Here is a 14,584-nt window from a genome sequence, read left to right as displayed (position 1 = left end):
CCTCGTATTATAAATAAAAATTCCTTGTGAGTTTTTTCACTTCTCCCTTTCCTCCTATTCTGAACAATGTTCGAAAAAGCGGAAACCGGTTATGGGAGAAAAGTAGGTATTATGAATGTGAGGGAGAGGGAGATTTCTCTGACATTTCATAGGAGTTTTTCACTAGTTAAATTGAAGGGAATTCATCAAAATAATTAAAGGAAATTGGTTATTTTAAGAAAGAACACTTATTTGTACAAATTTGTGCTAAAATATGTTTTTACATTCTACCACAATATTCTCACTGTTAATACAACAACAACAACAACCAGAATATTCTTTGTTTTAAGTCGAAAACTATACCATAAGCAACGGAAGAGCTCTTCGCATATTTGATGCAGCCATCCAGAAATTGCGCAAGGATTTTTTAAGAAAGCTTAAATAGATTTTGGCATATGGCGAAAGGCGAACTCAACTCGACTTGGCTGCCAGAAAATTGCTTTGCAGAATAAATGCAGGCAACTCCGGTGGATTTGTGTTATCCCGCCGGTCTTCTTCTTATGCTCCTCTGTTGATGTTGCTGTGGCACCAATTCATTAGTCATATCAGTGAATACCACATGAAATGCAATAATGTGAATTGTTTATACCTTATTTCTTAATTTCATACAAATTGGCAACAATAATTAAAATTTAAAATTTTTTAAACAAAATAAGAAATGCGCAACGAAATTTCAATTGACAAAACAGCTGACTTCGAAATTCCTATTCCCCAATTATTCTTCTCCCTAGGAGAAACGAATTGGAGGAATTTTTCAACGGGAATAAAAAAATCGGCGAGAACAAAATTCCGCGAGAATATTTAGAATTGGTCTGATAGTCTTTCTATTTTCCTTTTTTTTAATTTATGAAAGGGTGTTTTTCTGGGATAATGAATTCGGTTGATCGCGAGAGCGGGAGGAGCATGGGAGGTGGTTTGATGTCTATGTTACCATCGGCTGCCAGTTGACGCAGTTAACGAGTCCTGCAACACAATGGAGATTTCTGCGGAGTAATGACAGCTTCCTACCATTACCACGGGGTGTCCCCCTTTATTCGTTAGGACGCTATTTCTCCTTTCTGTCCGCCTGTAGATCGTGGTGGGCATTGCCTAGAATTATGCCACTTTCTCCGGTGAGTAGTGCGCTGATTTCAGGGCGGTATACACTGGGGAAGCAGGTGACAGGAGGGATGCAGATGTTGATAATTTTTAGTTTTTGTTATAACAGTACTTCCTAACCAATAAGCTCTATTACTCGAAGAAATATCAAGGAAACTAACAGTTGTAGTTTTTTAGAGTTCAAAACATGGAACCGAAACTGCTTTTCTTTTTGGAAAGTTCCAACGAAGACGTGGATGGGTATGACCAGAAGGTTGTAAGATGGCAGCTAATCCTTTTTCTTTATCTGAAAATGCGTAAGTTCGTTTATTCTGCAATCTTTCGCTATAATTTCACGGTAACTTCAACATTTGGGAACTGTTACCAAATCGTTTATATAACTGGATAATTTTTAGGTTCATCAAAAGGTTTCGTCTTAATAAAGCAGCATTTAATTATGTCCTGAGGAATACAAATTTCCATTGCTCAGCAGCTGCACCGCCCATCATCCAGTTGGCAGTAACGCAAGAATATAAACTTTGTTTGCAGACTCACAATTTTGACATATTTCGATCGAAGCAATTATTTTATCCGTATAAACATGTATCTTGTTACAGATATGCGATCACCAATACAAAATTAATGCAATTAATGCTAGATATGGACGTGCTGCACATGATCCCTTCGTATGGAAGCAATCAGAGCAAAGGATAAAGCTAGAATAGCAATTTGAAATAAATTCTAACAATAATTCGTGGTTATCGGTATGAATATTTTTATTCAACTAATATGAACTATGGGAATTTATTCTCTACTTTCCTTTAATTAGGTGATTCCGGCTATCCACTTGAACCTTGGTGTATAACCCCATACAGAAATCTTGCTGACGGTTCAAGTGAGAGTGTATTTAATGCGGTTCACTCAAAGGCTAGATGTATGGTGGAAAGAACAATTGGTATCACAAAAGGTGGCAGCTCTAATTCTATGGAATTTAAAGTCCCTTTTAACCAACCAAGTGTAATTGAAAATGAAGTTGCTGTAAATGATATTTTTTGGAGACATGAGCTCAAATTTAATTGACATATAAATTGTAGGATACAATGATTTTACAAAATTAATTTTTAACATGAAGTATTGAAATATTAATTATTTTAAGATACTTATAAAAAAAAATACTTACCTAATGAAATATTAACTATTTTTAGATACTTATGTTTGCTAATATCACCTTTTGCTAAAATACTTACCTAATGAAATACCCTACAAATGTGTTAAAATACTTACCTTAATGGACCACCCTGTAAACAATGAATTTACTTACCGTTGCCTAAATATTAATATTTCTACACATATATATATACATTAAAGACTTTCCTGGCGGTCCAGAAAACTGAAGAAAAAGTCAGTTCGCTAATTACCGTCCGGCTATCGATACCATTGTCGCGAAATATTTATTGTGAAAGTTTGAGTGATTTTATAATATAAAATAATCTATTTACCTATCTAACTAATCAAAATCATTAGTTTATATTAATAAGCCTTATACATAAAATAAAAGCCTACTTGTTTGTAAATTTTTAAAGGAAGTGTAGTGGTTTTATTTGTGAAAGGAGACGAGGGAAACCCTCCCCATTTACCCAAATCGTATCCAATATTGATAAAGGCGAGCACACAAATATTAAGAATTGGTCAAAACATTCGAAACCTAATAAAGCAATCCCTTGTTAATTAAAATACAAATGGCCAATCACAAAAGTTGATATACAGGCGTCTTTGTAAAGTTGTAAGATTATATTGTCTGCTATGTGCAGGATGGCTTCTGTTTGTAAAGCATACATTCAATATACAATGTTATCGATGATATCTAGTATTGTATTATCTCTAGAACAAACCTGAGTTCAGCAAGTACTTAGTAAATGAGAAATAAACGTAAATTAATATTATAAACAAAAGTTCCTGTTTCATTTAAATTGGTCCTGGAATCTTTATATGGTAGCAGTCCGAAGGTTTTCCAGAGTGGAAAGAAGCGTACGTATTTATCAAATTAAACTGAAATTATATTGCTATTCGTATAATCGCATATAAGTGCGCGAGGTGCAAAGAGCAAAATGGCGTCGAAAAATTAAATCGCTATTCCAATGTTCGATGGGGAGAGTTACCTCATGTGGAAGAAGCGAATAATAATGTATTTGAAAATGAAGAAATGCGAGGTTTTTGTCGAGAGGGCAATAAATTATATATACAGTGCCGTTTCGAATAAGCAGTTGGAGTTTGTTTGTGACAAAACTTCAGCATTTGATATAATAAAGAAATTCGATAACTTATACTTGAAAGAGTCCATAGCGCTGCAAACTCTGTGCAGGAACACGCTGGAGCGACTAAAATTGAGGGAGACACCGACTCAGTAACTTTTTTTTTTTTTTGGAGATTTCGAGCGTTGCGATAACGACTTGAAGAGTGCGGGGGCGAATGTGTTTGAAAAGGAAAAATTTTATTATATGCTCAACACGTTGCCTGAGTCGTATAGCTACATTGGTGATTTGAGCGATACCCTCAAAGAGGAGGAACAAACTGCAGATTACACAAAAAATAATATTAAAATGGCCGAACTGAAGAATGCTGGTGAAGAAAATAATGGGCGTAAATCAAATGCATTTGCTGCAAATAAGCGTCAAACTGATAGCATGGTATGGCTGCGGCGAGACTGCGCATTTCCAAATAGAATGGAAAAATGGCGCGAAAAATTGTTGGTGATCAAAACGTGATCGAAAAGGAGGGTAGAGCATAACGACAGCGCGCAAGAATAAGCATGCAGACAAGAGAAACGAAGGCAGAAATGGTGCGTGGGTTACAACAACTGCACGCCATGCGGTGGCAAATATAGAAAGCTAATGAGATTAAATGCTAATAACCATAGTGGCTGTACCGACCACACAATAAACGATGAAAAGTTCTTTGAAAATTTGAAGCTATTGTAAAAACCCGTTGATATATATCTAGGAGATAATAGGGTTGTTAAAGCAACAAAAATGGGTAATGTTGTAAGCTATTTTTAAGCGTTTGGAAAAATTAAATGTATCAAAATTCGAAATGTTTTTTATATAAAAGATATGAAATAGAATTTGATCAGTTACAGTAGGTTAACACAAAACAACATATTGGTTTCGAAAGGAAATATTACCAAAACTATTAACAGTCGTAGTATAATAACGGCATTAGCTTTTAAAAGAAATGGTTTCAGTTAAACTACGCCTAACCTTATTCTGCAGTTTTTCAGTATACTTTAACTGAAGTTTAAGCTGACCTTAAGCTGCCGATCTGGCTGGGTTAAACTCTAGTTAACTTATCAGTTATTTGCGTTCATTAGAAATGGCGTCGAATATACTCAACAAGCATTTGTGTTGGAGTATCTTTAGAGCTCATGTTGATAACTAGGCATACTTCTAAAATCTCAAGAGTTGTTTCGAAACAGTGGCTCAACTCGAGAACCATAGCGTACTCAGCAAAAGAGGTAATTTTTTATAACACAAAAAATGCTAATATTTAAGTTGAAACAATTTAGTTCCCAACTTGTGGTACTTTAACTGGACTCGAATGTAAGATTCCATACCACAGTATTTCCACGAAACTAAAATAAAATATATATAATTTATTTTTGATTAATTACGCTTCATTGCTGCTATCAACCAGGTGTTTGTTTCTCACAATAAACAGCTGTTGGTTTTGGTGATACCTGATTGGAGATTTTGTTTTTAATTCCCCCATAACTCGATATCCAATGTAGGATATCAATTGGAGAAATGTGTTGAATATTCATATTGTATATTCCTCAAAATCTCTCTAAGGTCGGAAAATAATTTAAGAATGGCGTCTTTAGGAAGTTTTCGACGATGGTGATTCTAGAAATATACATTTTACAAAATTGTTGAAAGTAGTTGGATACCAACTATAGAATTATCTGATTTAAGAATAATTAAATAATGATGTCGGATATCACCTCCGGAACTAGATATATTTCGCTGGAGAATTTTTTTTTCCATGTTTGTTGGGTAAACAAAATCCAGCTGTTGTCGATCTACAAATTATCTAGATAATAAAAAACCAATGTTGCCGCACAACAAAGCCTACCCCAAAGGCGGCCTTAAACTGTGACTGAAAACTGCTGAGTAGTTTAACCGGAGTTTAACTTTGACTAGAGTTTAAGCAAACTTAGTTTAAGCTTAGCTTAATCAACTACTGAAACCGGGCCTAAATTTAGCAAATAAAAATCAAAAATATGAGCAACAAAGAAAAGTTGCACCGATTGTTGGGTCACATAAACTTTAACTATCTAAACGTCATTTCAAAAAATCAAATGCTAAAGGAATGCCAATAGAAATGGAATCCGAGTTTATGAAATGTAAAACATGTATTGAGAACAAAGGCCAGGGATTTGTTGGAAATTGTACACGCTGATGTGTGTGGACCGTTTACAACAACCGGCTTCCAAGGTGAAAAATATTTTGTTTCTTTCATTGATGATTATAGTAAAATAGCTGAAGTGTACGCTATGAAATCTAAAGCGGAAGTATTTGATTCCATTGTTAAGTATGTTAATGAAATTGCAAATTTGACATGAAATAGAGTTAAGTTTTTGAGATGCGATAATGGCTCAGAATATTTGAATGGTAGGGTTTATAAGTTTGCGAAAGAGAGAGGGATCGTTATAAATATTTGTTCAGTATATGTTCACGAATTGAATGGAAACGCGGAAAGATTTAATAGAACTATAATGAATATAATCATATATATTTAATTAGAGAGCTTTGCTCATATTGCTTTATACAAAGGTTTTTGTAATTGATATTAGAGAAAAATTGTAAGTTTACAAACGGCGATGGTTACTAGGACATGTTTCTGAATTTCAATTCTTCATCAGCTAGCTTTTCGGGAGCTGAGCGTTGAACTCGAATCTCCAACATTCATATGAGTGCTCCCCCTGTGGGTTAGGGGTTAGAATATGCCCACGGTAGGTATACCGGTCGTAAAAGGCGACCATAATACCATGGGTACCCAATTCTTGAGTAAGGTGTTTTACTCGAAAGGTAGCAGGGTGGACGCGGTGTATCACCCTGTGGGACCCTAGGCAAGGTCTTTAGAAAAAGTGCTACCGCGGGAGCAGGAGAAGCCAGTGTGCTCTGGTGCACTGCATCGAACGATGCTTTGTACTCAGGTCTCACCTCCTGTCCTGGGATGGCCCCCTTGTGGGAGCATCGCGGTGGCTGTGGTTTCAAACAGAGTTCACTTATGACACACGCTCTGAGTAGACTTGTTTTCCCTTGGGGACCCAAGACCCAAGGGAATTCGGTCTCATGCTTGCCACGGCGGTCCCAACTTCATTGAGAAGCTGACCCTGAGGGGCAGATGATAGGTTGGTCACATCCCTTAAATTGTGACAAAATGCTGTACAAAAGTCGACGAAAGATGGTGAAAGAGCGCATGTCTATCGTCAGCCGAAAAGCAATCGATAATTGTACGAGTGGGCCGGTGCTCATCTCGTCTTTTGAGATGTTTTGAGGCTGCTTTAGACTGCGCAAGCGAATAGAAGGTGTTCGCTGTGTGGATGGCCACACCCTATATGTGGCAAGATTTGACGATGTCAAATCATTGTAGTGTGGCGGACTGCAGTGCAAAGATGTTGCTGGGGCAGGTACTCGGTACTTACAGGTCTGTGAGCGGAAAAGGTTGGCCACATCCCTTAATTGTGGTAGGAGTGTAATTGGAGGCAAATCGGTGCATAATTGTTGTGTAATTGAGTGGAAATTGGAGCGAAATTAGTAGCGAAAATGGAAGCCAATAGAAGACGATATGGCACACAATGTTTGTCAACGTAGTGTGGCCTCAAGCGATGTCGAGGGGCATTGTTGAGGCGGGCACTCGGCACTCACAGGTCTGTGTGCGGAAAAGGTTGGTCACATCCCTTGATTTAAATTGTGATGGTGTTTGGTGTTGAAGACGGCGCATATTGGATGCCAAGCTCACTTTGTTTGTCAACGTAGTGCGGCCCTTTAAGCAACATCTAAGCAAAACCAAGCGCCGCCAAATATCTCAATCTGGTTAACTTGTTAACCAGATACCGAGATACCAAAATCAATGAAAGAGGGACCTTGAGGCAAGCACGGAACTCGCGGTGGAGTTGCCGTGCAACCGGGTGCCATTACCCGAAAATGGAAGAGGAGGATGGATAGTCCTCCTCCGCCAAACCAAGGCTGGTTGACTTGAACACCCCAGCTCACCGCATTGGTACCAACTTGTTGGGCCGAAGATCAACGGACATTGATCTGTGTTTTACACCGGAGGTAAGTCTTCACGACAGGGACTCCCGTAATACACGTTCTTTCTTTCATATGAGTGCAAGCCTTTAGCTGCTAAGCCATATGAATGTCCCGTTGTTCGCTGTACAATTGGTCTCTAAGAGTTGCCTTTTTGTTTATATTCCTTTTGATCACAATGTAGGCACATACACTCTGTATGTAGTTTATTCCTAATGGTGTGGATATGATTTTTAGGCGCGCTTTTGAAAGCTTAGTAATATTTGTTCGGATTTTTACAGTATTTGTTTTTAATACTTCCGCTGTTACTATTATATCAATATGATCATATGTATTTAATTAGCGAGCTTTGCTCATATTGCTGTATACAATGGTTTTTGTAAGTGATATTAGAGAAAAATTGTAAGTTTACAAACGGTGATGGTTACTAGTACATGTTTCTGAATTTCACTTCTTCATCAGCTAGCTTTTCGGGAGCTGAGCGTTGAACTCGAATCTCCAACATTCATATCAGTGCAAGCCTTTAGCTGCTAAGCCATATGATTGTCCCGTTGTTCGCTGTACAATTGGTCTCTAAGAGTTGCCTTTTTGTTTATATTCCTTTTGATCACCATGTAGGCACATACACTCTGTATGTAGTTTATTCCCAATGGTGTGGATATGATTTTTAGGCACGCTTTTGAAAGCTTAGTAACATTTTTTCGGATTTTTACAGTATTTGTTTTTAATACTTCCGCTGTTACTATTATATCAATATGATCATATTTTAAGGTTGGCCTTTTAGCGCAAACCATTTTTTTTCTTTTCTTTGATACTCACGTTAATTTGTGGGTATGAAGCCCTATGCGCACACCCGCTCACACACACAGTAACAATAAGTCTGCTTTTTCTTTATGTTTGATTAGATTTAGTTTATTTAAAGTAAATTTCGTTTGTTCGTGTTTCTTATTGGTTTACTAAACGTTCTCTATTCTAATTTCTTAGTTACGCTTTTTGGTTGCAATAAACGTCTATCTTTTTAGTTTCACAAAACTGTATTCAGTCTTTCTATTTCCTTTTTAAATCTTTACTTTACTTTTTTCTACACCGCTTAGCTTTTTCACGACCGTTCACTTGCAATGTTCAAAACGAATTCATTCGGGTTCGTTTTTACCCACGCTCAGTGGCCATCATTTTTATTGCTGAGTCAATTGGTCCTGCTGAGTGCAATTGGCATTGCTGTTCAGCAACAGCTGAAACAGGGGTGTGTTTTTGTTACGTAAAGGCGGGTAACGCAGTGCGGTTATACCACCCATCCTTAGAAAAAGAAGAATCTGACAAGTTGATCAGATTTGTCATATTCTTCTTGTTCCAATGACTTAAATTGTTTTGGTTGAATGAATGTATGATATTAGGGTGTTCCTCCCCTTTTTTCTCAATCGTTCAATCAGAACAAAATTTTTTCTTTTACATATGAAATTTTGTTAATATTAATTCAATTACTTACATGTAATTTGTTTTCTAATTTCTATTGCACTAAATTAATATATTATATTCATTACAAATAGTGCGTGCATATTAACATTTGGTTTTATTTACATGCAAATTGAAATTTTTGTTTTTGTATATTAATATAAATTTTAATTTGAAATTTCATGCTTCAATAACAGATAGTGAAAATTTAAAATTAATTACAAGTTAGTTTGTAAATTTGTATGAGAAAAATTTATCAGTTTACCTTATTGATTCGGTTTTTGTGAACGGTTTTTTCCTTTTTATTTACTTCATCTAAAACCGTGACATTAACTCCATCAATTTTTGTGACTATATAATATAATATCTCCCAGTACTTCTTCGACGGCTTTGATCATCCAGGGTTTCACAAGCGTTTCCCCGATTGTATGAGGTTTTTTAGATTGTGCTATCAATTTAGAAATCTCAAACGAAGCTACTAATGATTTTTGTGATGCTGAAAATCTCGTACCACTAGGTCCGAGTTTCATTTTTTTTAGGTTTTCTAATTTTCTTTCAAAGAATTCTACTGGACGGTCAGACAAATTCGGATGTACCGTGTCTAAGTGGCGTTTTAACTTCGCCGGTTTTAAAGCTTCATTTGCGAGGACAGTTGAGCATATAACACACTGTGGTTTTATTTCTCCCTTATTTTCTATCGAGGTAAATCCAAACTTTATGTAGTTACTGTCGTATTTTCTCTTGGGCGCCATGTCCTTAAAATAAAATTAAAAAAAAAATAGAGCTAAATACAAACTAGGAAAAAACCGTAAGTTCAGACATTATAAAAAATATTTATCTTGGTGTTACACTACGATCACACTACAACCGACTTTTGTCGTCCATCAGCAAACACACATCCGCACACATGTGTTTTAAATGTGCTCGCAAGTTTCATTCGATTTCACCCGAATGTAAACAAACTTTTGCTCGTCCGTGCAAATAGAACGCGCTCGAATTTGCCGGCCGTGCCGGACTACAAAAATCGGTTGCAGTGTGCGCGTAGCCTAAGCTAGCTTCTCCCGTGACACAACAAATCCAAGTAAGTAGCTCTCTCGTGACAAATGCATAACCAAGTAAGCAGGCGGAAAACTAATCGATACTTACTTGTTTTGGTTTTGTCACGGGAGGTACTTATTTTTTATATAACACAAAAACAAAAAAAAATGTACTACGAACCCACGAATAACAAATCTTTGCACTAGAATTATCAATTCGACTTTTAGAAGTTCATAAACATTTAAAGTCGTGACCTCTAGTTATCTAACCGATAGTGTTCTTACAAGGAACATCAGCTGTTCTTCCTTGCATGGAATAGGTAACCTTGTAATTGAACCATGTTACTTCACATGTGCATATGCATATACCTATATTGATGTTTCATTAAAATTACGATATCATATCAAATCATATACAAATCACAACAGCAATTTGATATGCACTGATTCAACACCATTTACACATAATCGTGAGCTCACTTAAACAGAAATATACGCTTTTAAAATGTACATGGTATTCCAGAAATCGAAGTTTTTTAGACCAACGAAAACAATTTAATTAAAATGTCTACTTACCTGTACCATTAACGGACAAATTCAAAAAATAAAGTTAAGAACAACGATCAGTAATGATCAATTCCCTTCCTCACACAGTAAAGTAATACGAAATGCTATTACAGAAACTGAAATATAACAAATGACTGGGTTAGTTATGAGCGACGCACTGTTTTTTCAGTATCAGTGAAGAGAGTGACTGCTACCTTCAATAGCTGTTACTTTTTAGAAAATCACAATCGCTATTCCGATTTCACTTATGTATTCTTATTTTATGGTGGGGGGTCCTACAGCAGCGAAATTTGGCATAATAACTTTTTTGGTAATACGATTTGGCATTAGGCTCAAATTACAGAAACAAAATACATGGAAAATAAATATATATATATGGAGCAACCGTTATTTTGCCATGCCATATGTGGATAGTTTTTGTTTACCAACCGTTAAATTTCAAATCATTCGCGGACCATATTTTGGCTTCCGCGGACCACCGGTTGGGAACCATTGCTATATATGGTCCTTGGTAAATGCTTTCATGTTTATTTCTAGGTTCTTTTTGTATTACTACCTTATCGTTTATATTAATAGCTAACGGACGCCCTCTTATCATGTATATCCTTATTTTTAATTTTATGTTTATTAATTAAATCTTTTGCTATTTTATGCGTTTTTTGTAGTCTATATTTTACTTCTTTTGCATAATTTTCAACATTGTAAATTGGATCGATTTGTTTCTTTTGAACTTCATTTGGTAAGGTAACATTTCTACCGAATACTAATTCGTATGGAGTAAATCCATTATCAAAAACTGTACTAGGAGTTGTATTATGCAAAAATGTAAAATATTTCAAATAAACGTCCCATTCGGGGAAGTTATCATTTAAAAAAGCTCGTAAATATTCATTAAACACCCGATGATTTCTTTCAATTGTACCTAGGGTTTCATGATGGTAAGCTGTAGAAAAATTATGTTCGATTTTTAGGAGTTTAGTTAATTCAGAGAAAATTTCATTTTTATATTCGGTTCCTAAATCGGTTTTAATTGATTTCATTATACCATAAATGAGGATGAAGCCTTCAAACATGGCTGTTGCAATTGTTTTTGCTGTCTTATCAGGGATTGATATTGTAACTAGGTATTTGCTTAAGTCGCACATAATAGTAACCGCGAACCTATTCCCATTATTCGACTCAGGCAAAGGTCCTATTGTATCTATAACTACGACATCGAAAGGTTTGCAGGGTGTTGGTGTAAGCACCAAATTTTCTTTGGTTTTTGGCTTGACTTTATTCAAAAGGCATTTTTTGCAATTTTTGACGTATGTGGCAATATCACGGGTCATACCTTTCCAATAATATTTCGTACGTATTTTTGCGTAAAGCTTTTTATTTCCGCAGTGACCTCCTGATATCGGGTCATTGTGGTAAATTTCCATTAATTTAAGTTTCTTGTCCTTGTCTGTAACTTTTTCGACAGGTTCTATTAATAGTATTTGTAAATTTTTTAAAATTGAATTCCCTGTACTTTTAAATTTTGAAATAGAAAAATATTTAAATAACTGATCATCTTTTTGCCATTCTGCTTTCTTAATACTGTGTTTACCAGCTTCTTTTTCAAGCTTCAAAAGTAATTCATCTAATTGCATTATTTTGTTAGTACACACAATATTAAGTAACTCGAGTTTTTTATGTTTTAAATGCGCATATATTTTTAAATTGATTTTATCATTATCGTTGTCATGACATATTTGGCTTTTTATCCTATGGATTTTCTTGGAAAAATTATATGAAAATTTGTCGAATACCTGTAATTTGACATTTTCTTCGTTTATGTCTTCAGCCGATTGTTGTAATTGTTCGTGACGTTTCGTCATAGACCTCGTCTGTACTGCTAAAATTTGATTATTGGAATTTTTAAGTTCTTGAATTGAAATTCGCGATAATGCGTCTGCACGAACGTTAGATTTTCCTTTAATATATTCTATAGTAAAATTATATTCGGACAATTCCAAACGGATTCTGGAAAGTTTCGACGACGGATCTTTCATATTAAATAGATAAACTAGTGGACGATGATCTGATTTAACTTTAAAGTGAGTGCCATAAATATATGCACGAAATTGCTTTATTGCAAAATATATTGCCAAAAGTTCAAATTCTATTATTGCTTTATTTTGTTCTGATTTGCTAAAGGCTTTAGAAGCAAAACAGATTGGCAAGTCGTTACCATTATGATTTTGACTCAGTATCGCACCACAACCTAACTTTGAAGCATCAACCGTAATTAGGAATTCTTTGGTCAAATCTGGATATTGTAATAGTTTTGGAGAAATCAGACTTTTTCTTAGTTTTTCGAAAGCTAACTCACATGCCGTATCCCAATTAAATTCAACCTTTTTTCTACTCAAACGATTCAATGGAGCTGCTAAAGAAGCGAAATTTGGAATAAATCTCCTATAATAATTTGCAAATGCCACGAATCTTCGGACAGCATCTTTATCGCGTGGCTTAGGATACCTTTTAATTGCTTAAATTTTTGAATCGTCTGGTAGCAAACCATTTGCTGAGCATTTATGCCCTAAGAAAGTTACTTCAGGTCTAAGAAAATTACATTTTTTTGGGTTAAGTCGCAAGTGGAACTTCCTACAGGTTTCGAAAACTTTTTTTAGATTATTGAGATGATGTGCTTCGCTACATCCAATTACTACTATATCGTCTACATACATAAAGGCTTGGTTGGGTGAAATACCAGAAAATGCAATTGACATCATTCTTGAAAATGAATTTGGAGCTACGTTTAGACCAAATGGTAAAACCTTCCATCGAAAAGCTCCGCGGTCAGTACTAAAAGATGTTATGTCTCTTGAATCTTTGTGAAGTGGGATTTGGTGAAAACCCGAAAAAAGATCTAAAGTAGAAAAGAATTTCGCACGACCAAGGTTATCCAAAATATCGTCTACACGTGCCAAAGGAAATTTGTCAGCAATTAACTTTTTATTTACAGCCCTAAAGTCAACGCACATTCTATACGATTTTTGGCCATTTAGGTCTTTTTTCGGTACCAAACTCAAGGGACTGTTATAATTCGAACAACTATTTTCGATCAAATCGTTTTCCAATAATTTATTAACTTGTTTATTTATTTCTTCACGTTGAGAATACGGTAGGCGGTAATTTTTAATGTATACTGGCGTCGTATCGTTTAGTCTTAGTTTTTGTTCATAAAAATTGTTTATTGTCATTTTATCATTGTCTAGCGCAAAAATATCGGAATATTGTAAACATAAGTTAATAAGCTTATTTTCAGCATAATTAGGTATTTGTTTTTCTAAAATGCTTTTAAGTTCCTTAATACGACTATCTTGTTTTACTGGGTTATTGATTTTATAAACGTTATAATTAGAAAGTTTTTCGGTTTGAATGTTGCAATTGTTTACGTATTTTACGCTATTTGTGATGTTTCTTACTTTAATGATCGGATTACTAGTAACAACTATACATTTCGCTGTGAAAACACCGTCAGAAATCTCTTGAGAATCCACGAAAAGTGGTTCTGAGTCTTTTTCCAAGGCGAAAATTCTATAAACTTCGCAACGAGGTGGAATAACAAGTGTATCGCTTTCTATTCCGTGAAGGATGGGAAGTGCGATCTTTTCATTGCCTATCCAGAAAGAAATACAATTTGTTGCATAGCTGATATCGCATTTATTTGTTTTTAGGAAATCCTTACCAAGTATTCCATCTGATGGAATGTTGAAATCATTGTCTACCACGTGCAACGTATGTTTGATATAAAAATTTGAAAAGTGTAAGTTGGTTGTAAAAGTACCTAATGTAGAAACTGTATCTGTAGTTACTCCAGTAATATTAATTGTATCATTGTTATTAATTGACGAATTTTTATTAAGAGCAGAAATTTTGATTAATGAAATGTCGGCTTGTGTATCGACTAGAAATGTACAAAATTTGTTAGAGCCAGGAATATTTATTTGTATAAAATCGGAATAATGTAAGTTAAGACAATAAACGTTTTTAGAAGAAAAATTGTGAGCTGAATCAGTTAGTAATTTGTCTCGTCCTCCCTCAGTGTTCGCTCCTAAGGGGCTTCCCTGT

At 35.2% G+C, this 14,584-nt stretch overlaps 2 long non-coding RNA genes and 1 pseudogene across 3 annotated transcripts in view; 2 read left to right on the top strand and 1 right to left on the bottom strand.

The window, feature by feature from the left end:
- Positions 1 to 2,696, top strand: part of LOC137233928 (uncharacterized) — a 133,372-nt pseudogene extending 130,676 nt beyond the window's left edge.
- On the bottom strand, positions 1,868 to 10,618 carry LOC137233930 (uncharacterized). 2 transcript variants are annotated; one of them, XR_010947608.1, is made up of 3 exons: positions 10,493 to 10,618; positions 9,145 to 9,634; positions 1,868 to 2,152 (listed from the first exon to the last, which is right to left on the bottom strand). It is a non-coding gene; the product is annotated as an uncharacterized lncRNA (long non-coding RNA). The 2 variants fall into 2 exon arrangements; XR_010947607.1 differs by lacking the exon at positions 1,868 to 2,152 and having other exon boundaries at positions 8,979 to 9,634.
- The window catches only part of LOC137233931 (uncharacterized), a 49,761-nt gene continuing 38,195 nt past the window's right edge, over positions 3,019 to 14,584 (top strand). The window contains exon 1 of the long non-coding RNA XR_010947609.1: positions 3,019 to 3,144. This is a non-coding gene — a long non-coding RNA (uncharacterized lncRNA). The remainder of the gene's footprint in view (positions 3,145 to 14,584) is intronic.

Source organism: Eurosta solidaginis, chromosome 5 (genome assembly GCF_040869045.1).
Source record: "Eurosta solidaginis isolate ZX-2024a chromosome 5, ASM4086904v1, whole genome shotgun sequence".
In the NCBI taxonomy this organism is placed as follows: Eukaryota; Metazoa; Arthropoda; class Insecta; order Diptera; family Tephritidae; genus Eurosta; species Eurosta solidaginis.
This window is presented reverse-complemented; position numbering and strand designations above follow the sequence as displayed.